The sequence below is a fragment of the Emydura macquarii genome, unplaced genomic scaffold, assembly GCF_026122565.2.
Source record: "Emydura macquarii macquarii isolate MOO-44397 ecotype Brisbane River unplaced genomic scaffold, CSIRO-AGI_Emac_v2 contig_2768, whole genome shotgun sequence".
Taxonomy (NCBI): Eukaryota; Metazoa; Chordata; order Testudines; family Chelidae; genus Emydura; species Emydura macquarii.
This window is the reverse complement of record NW_027132905.1, coordinates 39,361,991-39,378,167: the sequence shown is the minus strand read 5'-3', so window position 1 is coordinate 39,378,167 and position 16,177 is coordinate 39,361,991. Positions and strand designations below refer to the sequence as shown.

The 16,177-nt window shown below is 41.1% G+C and overlaps 1 protein-coding gene across 3 annotated transcripts in view; it reads left to right on the top strand.

The window, feature by feature from the left end:
* PRDM16 (PR/SET domain 16) overlaps positions 1-16,177 on the top strand; it is a 423,154-nt gene that overhangs the window by 27,479 nt on the left and 379,498 nt on the right. The window contains exon 1 of one of the 3 annotated variants that reach the window (XM_067567132.1): positions 13,417-13,594. The exons of the other annotated variants lie outside the window; for them this stretch is intronic. The gene's annotated coding sequence lies outside the window, so the exon portion shown is untranslated. Of the gene's footprint in view, positions 1-13,416; positions 13,595-16,177 lie in introns of those variants that run through there. 3 annotated transcript variants of the gene reach the window in all.

The following is a 16,177-nucleotide window of genomic DNA, read 5'->3' as shown; positions in this document are numbered from 1 at the left end:
TGGGCCCTCGTTTGGACACTTACAGGCTTTGTGCTATTTTTTTTTTAATGTTTTCATTTCCCTGCATTTTAAGCTGCTACCAAAGTATTTATAAGTATCACGTTATAAACCGTGAAACAAGGAATAGCAGAGGAGATTTTCAATGCTTCCTCCCACTAAGCAGTGGACAGTAAATGCAGCTACGTACCTGAAGCCTCAAATCATGAAATAATTATACAAGCATTGCCCAATTTCCCAGTATGACTTAACCATTCTGGCCCTGGGATTGTGCATATTGTTCCAGGGACAGCAGGCAAATCCCCACACTTTTCTATTAAAACTCAGGCAGTTTTAAGCAAAACCATGGAGGAAAAAGGAAGCAAAAAAATCTCTTTTCCTGGGGTTTGTAAAAAAACCCACTAAAACGCAGTTTTATTTTACTTCTGACAATGGTGAATTTCCACAGCTAGAGCAATTGTGCACCACCCCCATTATCCTCCCTTCTCCCCAGCTACAAAATGCTTTGTTACCAGACAGAAATGGCAGTTTAATTCAGGAGCTCATTTGCAAATGCGTGTGCAAGTATCAGAGTTTGCACATGCATACTAGTGAAGTGCACGTCAGTAGTTTCATGTGACTCTGCTTGGTGGATTATGGAGGTTTCTTGCATAATATGGCTGGCCCCTGGGAGAATCATTTATACACTTAGAGGGAAGGCTGAGGGTTAAGGTGCTTGATAATAGTTAAGATAGATAAAATAGATAAAAGTTAAGGTGCTTGATAATAGGATAAGTGGCTGGAAATGAGGGGAAACAAGTGCCTTCCCCATCTCTCACTCTAACTAATCACCCAAGTGGGAAGAAATAAAAAAGATGATTTCTCCTAATCTTGCAGAGTAAGGCTGAGCTGGCAAGCAGAATGTAGCAGGGACGGAAGTGAGGAGGGGGGGAAGTAAGGTAGCTCCTCTGATGCTGCAGGATGGGCCCAAGATGGGGAGTGGAGGCCTGGATCTGTAATTTGGAGTAGAGGGTGGAGGGTGCCAGAGATCATTTGGACCAATCCACATAGCTGTGGGCTGAGGTGAAGCCCCTTTCAGTTAAAACGAGAGAGTGAAAGATTAGCCTGCAATGTGACCGCTGCTCCTACACTGAGACTGGACTGTTTTCACTGAAGATTTATTTGTGCAGCAAGTACTAAAGCAAACGCCTTACTGCTCCTCGAATATTCAGTAGAAGCCACATTGTCTTAAATATACAGAGGGAATTGCTTTTCTGCCATTGCCTATATATTTCCTCGCTCAGTCAGTCCATGTACATTGTAGCTTCTCTTTTACGTACCTTATGAAGGCATGGTTTGTTTTGTGATAGGGTAAATGCAGTCCTCTTTTGTTTCCTTGGCTGGCTTCTTTATTTATTGCTTCCTAAAATAATTTGATTTTTTCCCCCCCTTCAAAACACATGCGATAGCAATAAGCAAATACCAAACAGAACTGGGAAACAAAAAGCTGAACATTCTGATAACGTACATTTGGTTTGTATTTATCATATTAAGATGTGTTTTAATTGGTTTACTATTAACATCCTGTAGCTTTCGGTCAAGTCAGAAGAAAAACCTGTTTCATTTTAAAGCCGGTTCATTTCTTTCCCCTTCCAGCTGAGCCAAAAGGACAAGCTCCTACTGTAGTATTTCCAAATTCAATTGCCTTAAAACATTTAAGAAAGAGGATTAAAATACATCTTGCTTCACTATTCTTGGCCAATGACTGAGAGCTTAACTTGATTTTAGAGGGGATAAAAAAAAAAAAATGTTGCTTCTCTGCAACCTGAAAAAACACGATGCAGAAATTTGCACAAAGCCATACAATTACAAGACTGGCAGTAAAATAGCTTTGTGTATCAAACTGCCCCTGATCCTAGTCCGCTTCTTCGTGGACAAATACACTACAGAAATAATCACCTTGCTGACACTCTCAACACAGAGGCCAAGGACTGAATGAGCCACAGAGACTTAGCTCTCTGTAGGAAGGACCACTTCTGTAAGTAAGATGGTTGAGGCACATCGGTGCTTCTCCCTGGGCTATCCCAGTCCTGTGGATTAACTGAGGACATCAGCCCTCCAGGCTCTGTCTGGCACCTTTCACCAGCACAGAAAGAGACTGAAGTAAAATTCTCACTGTCTGTAAATGTCTGTTGATGCTGTTATGAAATGTGGGCCCGAGGCACAGAACTTGGATCTGAGCTACCGAAATCTGAGGAGTGTTTGGTTCAGACCGATGTCTAATTTGAGTAATTTACCCCCTGTCCCATTGCCAGTCAGTGGCAGATTTGGATTTAGAACCCAGGAATCCTTATTCCCACTCTCCAGCTTAAATCTCTGGGCACAGGACATTTCAGATAAAACTCAAACGATAGTTATCTAATAATTGTGTTCCCTGATGTTTTGTGCAGTTAGCTCACGGGAGGGCTGAGAGTGTCACTTTGCGTCACTTTCAGCATTTTTTTTTTTTATGCCCGTGGAACACGCAACTTTTGTATTAAAATATTTTTTGTGAATATTTTCTTTGTGACCAGTTTTGCAATAACCTCTAGAGTCTTTCAGCTCGCACTGACTGCGGAGCTAAACTCAGAACTGCTCAGCCTAAAGCCGAGCTGTCAGTATCAGCTATCATGTAGCTATCACAAGACAATCCCAGATCTCACCACTACCTACAATAAGCTTAATAAATAAATGGCCCAAAGGGCTTATTTAAATGCAAAATTTTGTAATCATAGGTCAGTACAAAAGAAGATCCACAGTGGATGCAGTTTGCAATACAAAATATGGGTTAGTTACCACATATGTACGGTCAGTACTGAAACATTGTGGACTCTTTTTTTTTTTTTTTTTTCAGTTAAGTTTAGTGCAGCCTTGTACAAAATGGCATTCAGATGATTTCTGAACCATTGCCATCTTCTCCTGGACAAGAGCTCGAAAACTGCAGAACAACCAAATGTGACACAAAGAATGAGAGAAACAAATCCTTTCATGGGAAAAAGGCATCTTTGAAACCAGCCACTCCTAGAGTGATGATGAGTGTTTCTGTTGCTGCGGTAAAGCTGTTTTATGTGGTTAGTCCATTTCAAGAAGTTTATTAACAGAAGTGGTGAGGTGGTGAAATTACCTGGAAGTTTACCTTGGTTAGCATCACAGAAGCCAGGAGGAGGTCTGCACTAGCTGACAGAGCTGAAGCAGATATATTCTTAGCACAGGGTATAAAAGGGGAAGAGGGAGAAAAGTACTTTTATACAGAACACAAGGAAATCCTCACAAGTATGCACTAGAGCAGGAGGAACATGGGGCAGAAGGGGGGACAGTGGAAAAGTATCTAAAATTTTGAAGCAATATTTGTTTTGCAGGCTTTCAAAATAACCTTTTAATTTGGTATTTTTCATGAATATTTCAAGGCAGAATTTTCAGGTTCAAAAAGTTTGCTTTTCAAAGCTTCTCATTTTTCTTTGGATCCAGTTCCCCACTTTTTCCCTTTTTCCCTTTTGCTACTAGAAATAGGGGAAATAATAATGGCCAAATCACTATTTTGTTTTTCAGTTTTGTCCAAAAAAAGGGTAAACTTGAAAATGCAACATGTTTCCTTTGTGAAAATTTCAGATTTTGAAAGGCTACTTTTTCAACAAAAATTTGTGTTTTAAAAACAAAAAATTTCCACCCAGTTCTCAGTCTCCAGCCTTGCAAGGAGCTGTAGCCAGAAGCATACCTGTGTCTGCTCAGAGATTATTGCAGGGAGTCCAGGCTGTTGTGGATGTAAGTATTCATGGGGAGAAATCAATGAATTATTTCTAAATCATTCAGTGTGTATACTTAAAATGGCCTAGATCAAAGGTGAAGGGATGACTCTGTCCCACTGCTCCTGTGGAATTACACCAGGAATGAATTTACTCACTGGGTTTTTCACAGATGATCTAAAGAGGCTGCCATGCCATAAAACAGATTAAGTATTTATTCAATTTAATAAACTAGAAGTCTGCACTTTTATATATAAAAAATAGAATGAAGTTGCAAATGTTTTGTGTTTTGCAAAGAAGCATTTTCTCTTCAATTAGTCAGGAATGTTAGCTTGAATAAGGAAGCTCCGGTTCTGAATGTTTTTCTGCTTGCATTGATTTTTGTTGTTGTTTGTTATTGTCACTTTATAGATGTTTGGAAAATGTTACCTGGTTTGTTACCATCATTTCTATCTTTGTAATTAGTGTTTCTTTTATTGTAATACAGCTTGCTCTTGTGAGAATTAATACTGATTCCAAAAGGTGTTATGTTATTTTCTTATCTCTTACATTGGCTTCTCTTCCTCAGATTCTTACAGCGTAGGTTCCATTTCTGTAAGTGCTCTCCAAAAGCATGTCCTGCTAGAAAACAAAAATGATATACATCTTGATACTGGCAAAAAAACTTGAGCATATCATCCTACAACCTCCATTCTCCACGATGAGATCATGGTCTTTATTCTATATAGACAAGATCAAACTTAGCAGAGTTGAAGCCAGAGCAAACTTGTGGAGAAAAAATGTCCATGAGCGATGTAGCTTCTCTTTGAAGCTGGGAAGAGGTGCACGTTTTTAATGTTGCATTTTACAATGGGCTTCTACCCCCCCCCCCCCCCCATACATCGGCCTAAGATTTTAAATGAAAAATCTTTTTAAAATTGGTCTGAGTAACTTAAACTACAATCAGATTTAGTGCAAAATAGACATGCCTCACAGTCATATTACCTTGAAAGCATTAACATGGAGAGAGATGAGATGAGGATGTTGGGCACAAATGCAGGATCCACAGCCACGTCTTCCCCAATAAAACAATTGGAAGAACAGACAGAGGGCTAATTTCTCCTCTGCAATATCCACACTCTGAATTCTTACTGCGGAGTCTGCACTTGTTCTGGGCACAGAACACCCATTGACAGCAATTCACAGAGTACAAAATATGCAATAGAGATCCTCGCCAGAGATAGCAAGTCTCCAGTGTGGAATAGGGAGACGAATTTTGCCCTAAATGTACACCAGATGCCCTGAGCGCTTTCAGTTCATGAGACTAGTCAAGCAATCACCAGAAGATTACAATAGGGCCTTTAGTCTTGAAGGCTGAGGTGTTGATGAAACAGTCTTTGAACTGTTTGAGGTTTCTTCAGTTTCTTCTTTTTTTTTTCTTGTGGAGTTTTAATTTCTTCCTAAGAACAAAAAAGTAACTTCCCAGTGCAGCCCCAGTCTCTGCAAGACAAGGACTCTTTTGAACTATTTTACATACAGTACTTATTCAAAAGCATCTTCTTACAGTTTCCTAAGGAACCTCAACAGGATAATGTTGTTGGTTTGGACACTGCAAGCATCCATTTCAGGAGGAAAGCAATGATTACAGCTGGCTGAATAATACAAAAAAGGGATTCATGGAGAAAAGTGGTGAGTTTGGTTTGCTGCGGCTATTTGTGGGGTTCTATTCGTTGTTGGGAAGCATTCACATAGCCGGCAGTGAAATGGCTGTGAATACTGAAGGTTTCACCAGTTTTGGCATGAATGATTAGTCATCCAAACAATTCTACTGCAATTATTGCTCGTTATTAGTTGTTGCTATTTGTATTGCAGAAACACCGTCAGGACTAGAGTGACCAGATGTCCCGACTTTATAGGGACAGTCCCAATATTCAGGGCTTTGTCTTAAATTGGTGCCTATTGCACCCCCACCCCCGTCCTGATTTTTCACACTTATCATCTAGTCACCCTGCTCAGGACCCTCGTTGAAATCAAGGCCTGCTCTGCTAAGCACTGTATTTATACATATTAAGAGATGGTCCCTGTTGGAACTTTACTATAGAAGTAGCAAAGCTGGTCAAAAAAATGCCACTTGTTTTACATAGAAAGTTTGGAAATGCTTGGCTTTTCAACCACAAAACAACAGACTGAAATCCAAAATGTGTTGTGGGTTGCTTTTTTTTTTTTTTTTTCCATCTATTTTTTTATTAAAAATGAATAAATCAGTTTTTAGTTATGACTTTTCAATTTTCAAATCCTGGGAGCCCACCTCCAAGAATGTCCAGTTTCTGGTTGTTGGTGTATCTTTTTTTCTTTTTTTGTTAAAACTCCACAGAAAAGGTGAGCGAAGATTAAAATATTTTTTAAAAATGGTTAAAATCTATTTTTTTGTTGAAAAGATGTTTTGATGAACACACTTAGACTCAGTCTACCAAACAGACAAACGATGACAGAAAGGCAGTGTTGTTATTGTCTCCATTCTATAGAGGTGGAACTGAGGCACAGCCAAACTAAGGCAGAGATCCTCAAAGATACATAGACGCCTAACGTTAATGGGAGGAAGGTGCCTAAATACCTTTGAGCATCTGGGCCTAAGTCACTTGCTCCAGGTCAGGCAGGGAATCTATGGCAGATACAGGATTTGAACCCAGTTTTTTGAGTCCCAGTCCAGTGCCTTAGTCACAAAGCCATCCTTCTCTTGCTACTCATCAGTTTCCTGGTTGGAAAAGTCTGTCATCCAATCAGAGAGCAGAGCCAATGCTTTATAACTTAGATGACTAGTCAAGTGCCATGAGCTGTTCCTTTCGACTACCCATGATAAGCTATTGACTGAAACTTTTGGTGTGTGAAAGTCTTCAAATAATTAGAAGTAACAAAACCATTTGTAAAATCAGGATCTCTTTGCAAACAGGAAAAAAGCTGCATTTGTGGAAAATTTTCACCAGCTCTGGCAACAATGAATAAATCAGGCATGTATTTATAACGGTGTCTTTATACTCAAGATGCCCAGTGCTACTGGGATGTTGACTTAAAATCAGCCAGACTGGGTGGGACAATCCTTGGGGATTATGTGAATTTAAATAAAATCTCTCTCTGAATCTGGAACCATCAAGTTGTGCTGTAGTTAATTACCTGTGTAACCATGTGATCTTACCGTTACTCCTCCTTCTTCCCCCTTCCTGTCTACTGCTTGTTTTAGCTGGAATGTAAACTTTGTGGCAAGACCCATGTCACTTGTGTGGTGCCTAATACAATGGGATCCCAAGCCTTTGGGTGTTATCACAATACAACTAATCAGTAGTGAAGAGGCAGATGTAGGTGAATAATAGTAAGAAAATGGAAATGTTGGTGTGAGCTTTAGAATCATAGAATCATAGAATCATAGAATATTAGAGTTGGAAGGGACCTCAGGAGGTCATCTAGTCCAACCCCCTGCTCAAAGCAGGACTAACCTCTGCTATATCATCCCAAACAGGGCTTTGTCAAGCCGCAGCTTAACAACCTCTAAGGATGGAGATTCCACCACCTCCCTAGGTAACCCATTCCAGTGCTTCACCACCCTCCTAGTAAAAAACTTTTTCCTAATGTCCAACCTAGACCTCCCTCCCTGCAACTTGAGACCGTTGCTCCTTGTTCTGTCATCTGCCACCACCGAGAACAGCCTAGCCCCATCCTCCCTAGAACCCCCTTTCAGGTAGTTAAAGGCCGCTATCAAATCCCCCCTCACTCTTCTCTTTTGCAGACTAAACAAGCCCAGTTCCCTCAGCCTCTCCTCATAAGTCCTGTGCTCCAGCCCCCTAATCATTTTTGTTGCCCTCCGCTGGACTCTCTCCAACTTGTCCACATCCTTTTTGTATTGGGGGGCCCAAAACTGGACACAATATTCTAAATGCGGCCTCACCAATGCCGAATAGAGGGGAATAATCACTTCCCGTGACCTGCTAGCAATGCCCCTCCTAATGCAGCCCAATATGCCATTGGCCTTCTTGACAACCAGGGCACACTGCTGACTCATATCCAGCTTTTTATCCACTGTTACCCCCAGGTCCTTTTCTGCAGAGCTGCTGCCCAGCTCGTCGGTCCCCAGTCTATAGCTGTGCATGGGATTCTTTCTTCCTAAGTGGAGGACTCTGCACTTTTCTTTGTTGAACCTCATTAGATTTCTTTTGGCCCAATCCTCCAGTTTGTTTAGGTCACTCTGTATCCTATCCCTACCTTGCAGGGTATCTACCACTCCCCCCAGCTTAGTGTCGTCCGCAAACTTGCTGAGGGTGCAATCTACCCCATCCTCCAGATCATTAATAAAGATGTTGAACAAAACCGGCCCCAGGACCGACCCCTGGGGAACTCCGCTTGTGACCGGTTGCCAGCTAGACATGGAGCCATTGATCACTACTCGTTGAGCCCTATGCTCTAGCCAGTTCACTATCCATTTTATAGTCCATTCATCCAACCCATACTTCTTTAACTTGCTGATAAGAATACTGTGAGAAACCGTATCAAAAGCTTTGCTAAAGTCAAGGTATATCACATCCACCGCCTTCCCCACATCCACAGAGCCAGTCACCTCATCATAGAAAGCAATCAGGTTGGTCAGGCATGACTTTCCCTTGGTGAATCCGTGTTGACTGTTCCTGATCACCTTCCTCTCTTCCAAGTGCCTTAAAATGGATTCCTTAAGGACCTGCTCCATGATCTTTCCAGGGATTGAGGTGAGGCTGACCGGTCTGTAGTTCCCCGGATCCTCTTTCCTCCCTTTTTTGAAGATGGGCACTATATTTGCTTTTTTCCAGTCCTCAGGGACCTCCCCCTGTTGCCACGAGCTTTCAAAGATAATAGCCAATGGCTCTGAAATCACCTCAGCCAACTCCCTCAGCACCCTCGGGTGCATTGCATCCGGCCCCATGGACTTGTGAATGTCCAATCCTTCTAAATAGCCTTGAACCTGTTCCTTCAGCACTGCGGGATGTTTGCCTCCTTCCCATTCTGTGCCACCCAGTACAGCAGTCTGGGAGCTGATCTTGTCTGTGAAGACAGAGGCAAAAAGTAAGCCTATTATTCCTCTGTTGCCTTTGCCTAGTGAGATATACCAGTCATGACAGATACATTGCGGCCCTTTTTCTTAGCAATTGTACTTAACAATATGTTAATTAAGGCAGTGCTCACTTATCAAGAGCCCACCATTAGACGAAAGCATGAACTGCCATTGCAGGATGATCATTAGCACTTCCACAAAGTTTGCAAGCTGATCGGTGTGTGTATTTACACCGCATTGGCTGAGCAATCAAGTACTTCAATTACAGAGGGTGCAGTCTAATGCACATTGTGCTCCATAAGGCAAGCCATACTTCGCAGTTCTTAGAAGTCATGCTTAGAGGGTCAATAGGTGGTTAGCAAAATCTTTGTTTGATAAAAAGTTGCTTAAATTAGGCTAATGATGGGATCTCTGGCTGTCTAATGCAAGTGAGGGAAAGTTCAAAGCGCAGGATTTTATGCAAGCAAATATCCAAATATGTGCCAAGTCTCTTTGATGAAGTGTCTTTGTCAGAACAATTAAATGAAGGTTAAAAAGGCCAGACCCCATATTTGACTTGCTCTTTCTTTTCCCTCTTCAAGGTGTCTTCATGTTACATTTATTTGCTTCATGAATTCTTTATTACACTAATCGGTCCTGATGTACAAACTCATTAGAAAATGAGCTGGAAATGTAAGATCTGTCAAAATTCAGAGACTTCTGACATGGCTGGACTCACGGGCCTTTTTGCAAAGAAGGGAAAAGGGAGAAAGGAAAGAAGCTAATGAGGAAATGTCAGATAATGTAGAAGTCAATCCATTTTGGGATCGAGTTTTATAAACTTCAGAGAAAAAAATTGTAGCATTGCCAGGGTAAACACTTAAAACTTTTAAAAATGTAAATTGTGGCTCAGCGGAATTCTTTCTTATTGGTGTTTCTGAATGTTTCTCATTTGGGTTTATACCCCAAGTCAACCAACTTACATTTAAAAAAAAATTCCCCCACCACTTGAACTACTTCTTCTGCCTTAAACATGATCTCTTAGTGATGTGAAGTTGTTATTAACAGCTTATTTAGCCTCAGCCAAGATCACTGTTCCATTGTGCTAGGCACTGTACAAACACATAGTGAGAGACATTTACTGTCATGAAGAACTTAAATCTAAACAGAAAAAGGTGGGAAATGAAACAAAGGCACAGAGGAGGGAAGTGACGTGGGCAAGGTAACTCAGCAGGTCAACTGCCGAGACAGGAATAGAACTTGGGTCTCTGGAGTTGTAGTTCAGTTCCCTATTTCCTAGATCACATTGCCTCCTTATGTGTTATGTTAAGTGTTGCATAGGCTTCTTCTTCTAAACAGTATTAAGAATGAGAAACAATTAGCAAGACTAGTACAACCAGTCCTGAATAAAGTGTGAAAATCATGTCTGCTTTTACTGCAAATCAGTTCATGTCTTCTTGCAATTTTCTACATATTGATACTGGAAAAATGATCTCCTATATTAATATATAATGTGCCTCCTTGTATATATATATATATATAAAAGAGAGCCATGTGATTTTTGTGTGCATTGGCCATGCTGCATATAGTGGGGTTATAGAATCATACATGCATCAGAAACCAGAAATATTACCATGCTGAAGAGATTTATCAAAAAGCTGGGGCCATTGTCAGCTGAATTGGGAGAGAGGACTTGCATCCCAGAAGGAGCAGTTGCTATATTACTTCTCCTTGCAGTCCAGACTAATGCAGCAGAACAGAAGGCGATTTGTTAGATTTAGCCATCAGCTCCTTCCTCTTTTCTCCTTATCAGTCAGAACATGGAAATATATGTTGGTTTATCCAGTCAGCCCTCAAGATATCAAATAACGCACACACTGGAGAGGGACACTTGCATGCCTGTTAGGGCTTTGGCTACACACCTGTGAAACTCATCATTTCGTTTCCAAAGGAAATGAGTGGAGGAGGGAGGATGGTGTCATGGTTAAGGAGCTAGACTGAGCCTCAGGAGATCTAGAAGCTAGTCTCAGCTCTGCCACAGACTCCTTGTGAGACCTTGGGAAAATCACTTAATTTCTCTGTCCCTCAGATAATATTTCCTTTCTCCCACCCTTTGAGAAGAAGCATAGTCTAGTGGTTAGGGCATGAGCCCGGGACTTGAGAATAGACATAACAGCACTGCCCTACTCCAGGTTGTTGCAAGGATAAAGATAATGAGATGGTATGGTGATGGGGCCATATAAGCATTTCTGATAGATTGTCTATTTAGATGTAAGTTCTCCAGGACACAGACTGTTCTTACTATGTATATGTACAGCACCTACCCCAATGCAGTCCTAACTATGGCTGTAGCTTCTAAATAGCTACTGTAATACAAACAATAATCAGAAAGAGGTGTGTCCTTTTTGCTTTTACAAGGATTTTTCTGAAGTGACCATTTAACAATAGCACTCCAAGGATTATTCTACAAGGAAGGTACTGTGTGACCTTGAAAGCAGCAACAGATGTAGAGTAATCCTGACTCCTCCCCTGGTTTCCCCTTCCGTTAGTAATGGCACTAGCAATGCTGACTTTCCAGGGACACAGAAGAGCACAAAATGGAATCCAGGGACCATGCGTAGCAGAATTCTGGGGGTTATGACAGGGAAATAAAGGGATTGGGTGCACTCCAATGGTTTGTGTTTGTTTGTGTTTTTGCCAACATCAGGCTGGCAATTTGGGATCCAGTTGAATACAGACACTAGGTATCTTAAAGAAAGTACATGAGAAATAAAGGCAGATAGAAATATGCACATACCCTCCCTTCTTGCAAACTTGCTGCCACTTCTGAAAAGAAGTGTGCTTGGTTCGCTACCCACAAATTCCCAAACAGTCCCAACTATCTAACTCGGGAGGTTTCTCTGTGTGTACCTGCATGGATGTGCCAGCTCAGTTTTCTCAGTGCACTTCAGTGTCTTCTTAGCATTGTGCCGTGTTTGTGTGCAAGAACCTCTGAATGGCAGAGGAAAATATTCGTAAAACACAAGGCTCCAAGTCACACTTCCTATCCCTTTGGCTGAAAAAGGGTAGATGCCTCCATCTACCTTAAATGGACTGAGGAGGTTACTAAGGCACATCTCATTGATGAGGGATTTGAGACCGAGTGATCCTCTAACTTTCTTCTTCCACATGACATCGCAAGAATTATTCTATATGTTACTGTCTGGCAGTGGTTTACTAACAGGGTGTTTCAGGCAGTATTGATGCTGCTGGAAAAGAGTTAAGCCAGTTCTGCTGACTCACTGGGGCAGGTGGCTTATTATACCATGAAGACAGAGGGAAGGTGAGAGTGGCGCTCTCGAAAGGAAGGATCTAGTATGTGGGCTGAGCAGCCTTGAGGGAGGAACTCTATCAGCAAACAAGGTTGGAGGTTTGTTAAACGGCTATCTTGTTTGTTAATAAAACTAAACCCTAGGAGGAAGGTGAGTTTGGACTCTAGTTTACAGTCTGTCTGAAAGCAGCTGCTCTCACATTATAGCTTTGGGTGTCTTTACTTGGATTGCTTTTCCCCCTTGCCATCAAGACATTATCCTATAGCCAGGGTTCACAGCAGGCAGTTGATCTACACTCACAGGATAGGGAAGAGTTGTTTACTGAGAAGAAAAAACTTTGCTAAAACTCTTTCCCTTGCAGGTTATCATTAAAGAGCTGTGTGGCATCTCTGACTAGGCCCATAAGCCAATAGGCTCTAACTTTGTGATGCTAAGGGTCACCTTTGCAATTTTCCAGGAGCCAAAGGGGCACAGCTAATTTGTATATTCTTTTAAAACATAGAGTACATGCACATAAATGAACTTTCTTGGGGCCTGATTTTCTGAGGCGCTAAGCACCCACCACTCCAGCTGGAGTGAACAGGAACTGTGGTTTCTCTGCACCTCATTTAAACCAGGCTCTCGTATTTTTTTTGATAAATGAAAGGAAACAGAATTCAGCTAACAAAATGAGTGTGCTGGCAAGTTGCTAATAGCAAGGAAAACAAAAGGCATTCACATACTAATCAGAGAGGGATTGCAGATCTGGGCTCCGGCCTGTGTAGGGATCTCTAGTCTCCAGGGGCCCATATTGCCATATCTCAGATACAGTGAACTGAAGGGCAGCTGTCATCTTCAGTCATCCTTTTCGCTACTCTAAGCACCTTCAGCCTAAACTTGTCTGGGATTTATAGCCACAACTGCTCTGATGAGAATCAACTGGGAGTGTGCAGCTAAATGCAATACAGTTCTCTGGAGGAGGGTTGGGCATACGATTTTGAGGTGAACACTTCAGACTCATCCATGTGACCATTGTGACAACATCATGCTCAAATGGCTAAGGGTGATGTTTCATTTGAAAAAAATGTTTCTACATCAGATTAGATAGCATAGATTTGCAGAAGAGAAGGGGGTATGTTCTGCTTTGCAAACCTGTACTCCATTTGCGAAGGTGTCAAAGAACCAGAACTTCCTTCTTCATACTTACATCTTTTTCCTTCCTCTTTCTATCTCTAGTTGTCTTGCCTTTCTTGCAAATAAAACCACATCACAATTTCCATCCCTTGGAAACGCAAGGTCATTTGTGTACTATAACTTGCTAACTTCATTAGCCCTTCAGATCTTGAGTATTATCTTTGCCCAAGGAATCTGGATCTAGCTTCTGAGGAGAAATCTAGATTCCTTTGCATTATCAGACAACTACTGAAAAGAAAAAATAAAAACTTTTTCATGTTCACAGTTCATTAAAAAAATTGAGGAACATTTGGACTATTCTGGCTGTTAATAGGATTCTGGTAAGTAGCTGAAGACTGTTTCTATTTTGTTTGATTGAATAAGTGGATTTATATAGTCCAGAAATTTAGATGGATGTTTTCCCACATAGGTCTGTTTAAAATCATCCTAAACTGTTTTCTGTATGCATTAGGCCACGCTCATCACTGTGGCATTACTACTCAGGATTTATTTGCCTCTTCCACATGTCTTGTGGCTTCCTTTCAGTGCTAGAGTCCATTGAGTCCCTAGGTGAGCTATCCATCTTTGTGCTCTTCTGTTTGATACCCTTTGACATCCTGCTAGTGTCTGATGCTCCCAATGCTTCTGTCCTGCCAAGGGAAGATTACTTATTGCAGCTGTCAGTGTTAAACGATTCTAAACTTTGCTTTCTGCCCTTCCCACAGCCTCTAGTGTTACTTCATTTTCCTTCTGTGTCTCATGTGGGATCCCAACCTGCTGTGTCTCTAATGATAACTCCCTTCGGGTTAATTTTTTTCTCTGTGCCTTCAGCTGCTGTTCAAGCCTCTCACTTTTTCTTGCAGAATGGAAACCAGCTTGAAACACATGGAATCCTTCCATAGCCATCATTTATGAATGGTCTTTTGTTGTATAGTGGATAGCATTAGACTCTCCAACGCTCATTCTTTATAATGGTTGCTGCTTCTTTTCATGCTTTAGAATAAAGTTGGTTGAGAAATAGGGGTAGGGATTTCCAAAAAAAAAAATGTGTTTAAAAAAACAAACAAACAAAACAAAAAAACCTTTTTCACCAAAATGTCATTGACATTTCAGCTCCCTTTTTAGAAAGCTTCTTGTTGGGAACAGGAAGGGTTGCAGAATCTACTGTGCCAAGACCTTCTCTCTTCAGAGTTAGGGTAACTCTTCGAATATTCTGTATTTAACAAACCTGCCACTGCTAATCAGTTCCGTAGCTTGCCACGCATCGCCTAACTCCCTCTTCAGATCAAACTCCTTTTGGTTTGGACTTATTCTCTTGCTGTCTATATGGCTTGTTTGCTCATCACCCAACTAGCTTCTCAGCACTCAATGGTAATCTAGGAGATAAAGGGGAGGGTTTTGGTTTTTTTAAGAGTAGATTCTGTACTATTTTTGGAAACAGTTGGATTCACACCAACTGATTATTTCCATAAATAAATGAGATGTTCACCATTAAAACAATGTTACTTATTAGGAAAACCAACTCCAGTGGTGTTTTCTGTCAGTCTGCTCCCACCAGCCATTGTCCCAGGGCTGTCACCAGAAGAACTACCTTGTTCAGTAATTTTCTGCATGCTCTTCTGTTCTCAAGACGCTTTGAGGCTCATCGTTTGCCCGCTATGGGGAAGGAAAATTGTATGTGTCATAACACAAAGCACCCATGTTACCTTCCTCAGCAGAGAGGACAAAGACCGAGTTGGGCCAGTGAGTCTTAACTCTGTATGATAGCTCTGCGGGTGACTGTTTCATACGTTCAGGCATGTTAGAGGAGCAGTACATAGAGAAGCCTGCGCTGCTGTTAACCATGTGTTGCTAAAGAGAGGACTTTGATCTCCAGGCCTGACACCTCTCACAAGTGCTGGTTTGCTTTAGGTTGGGTGGGGAGGGAATCTGAATACGTTTTTCTTATTTTTTCTTACGCTTTTCAAACTGATGACTTGTGTCACTTCAAAGTGTTGCCGTTTGAGAGCAAACAGTGTGGTGCCAGTAGGGCCCAATCCCGAGACCTTCCAGGGCAAACTTCTTTGTGAGTACAGCTAAGAAAAGACTGAGGAAAAATTGAATTTGGACCTTGGCATTTGGACCCTCATGAGAACTGCTGAGCCTCTCACGATCTAAGATATGTGTGTGTGTGTCTGTGTGTATTATATATAATGTTTGTCTTTGTGAGTGTGTATATCAATATTTATTCACACACACACACATAATTAAAAGGGTCCTAAGGAAGTAGCGTACCTAACCTGACTCCTTTAAAGATCTAGCCATAGTACGTATTTTAAAAATGGAGAGACAGTAAGACTGTGTAACTGATGGGCAGGAATTTATATAAAACATTCCCAGATCTCTGTTTTGAAGAATAGCAAGTCAAGAATGCTGCATAAGTGAAATTAAAATATAAAAAAGTGTTTTATGTAAACTTTTATCTCTGGAATCTGTCTAGGAATAATTGATCTTTTATTTTAATTTTCTTTTACACCAGATTTGATTAAAACAGGGCAGGTAGTGAAGAGTTAGTTGCATTGCCACAATATACTAATTATAAGGCAAAGATGCATCCTGAATAGCTGTGACTATCATAACCTTACCTGAGGGCTTGGGAAGTTTAAGGATGCTTGGAACAAAAAACCCATTAGAGAAACAAGGGTGAGTGTCTGTGTCTAATGGCCATCATGTCATTTCATAGCTTTGGGCAAAGACTGGTGAAGGGCAACAAATTCTATATTTCAGTGTTTTTAGCTGCTAAACTCCAGGGCAGCAAACAAACTATTAAGCCAGTTTTAATATCAAAAGTTACATACAATGCAAACAGTTGATGCCTGTATAGCTTTCCACTAGGTTTTGCATACTTAGATTAATATTCTACTATTATTGTATTTTTTTATCTT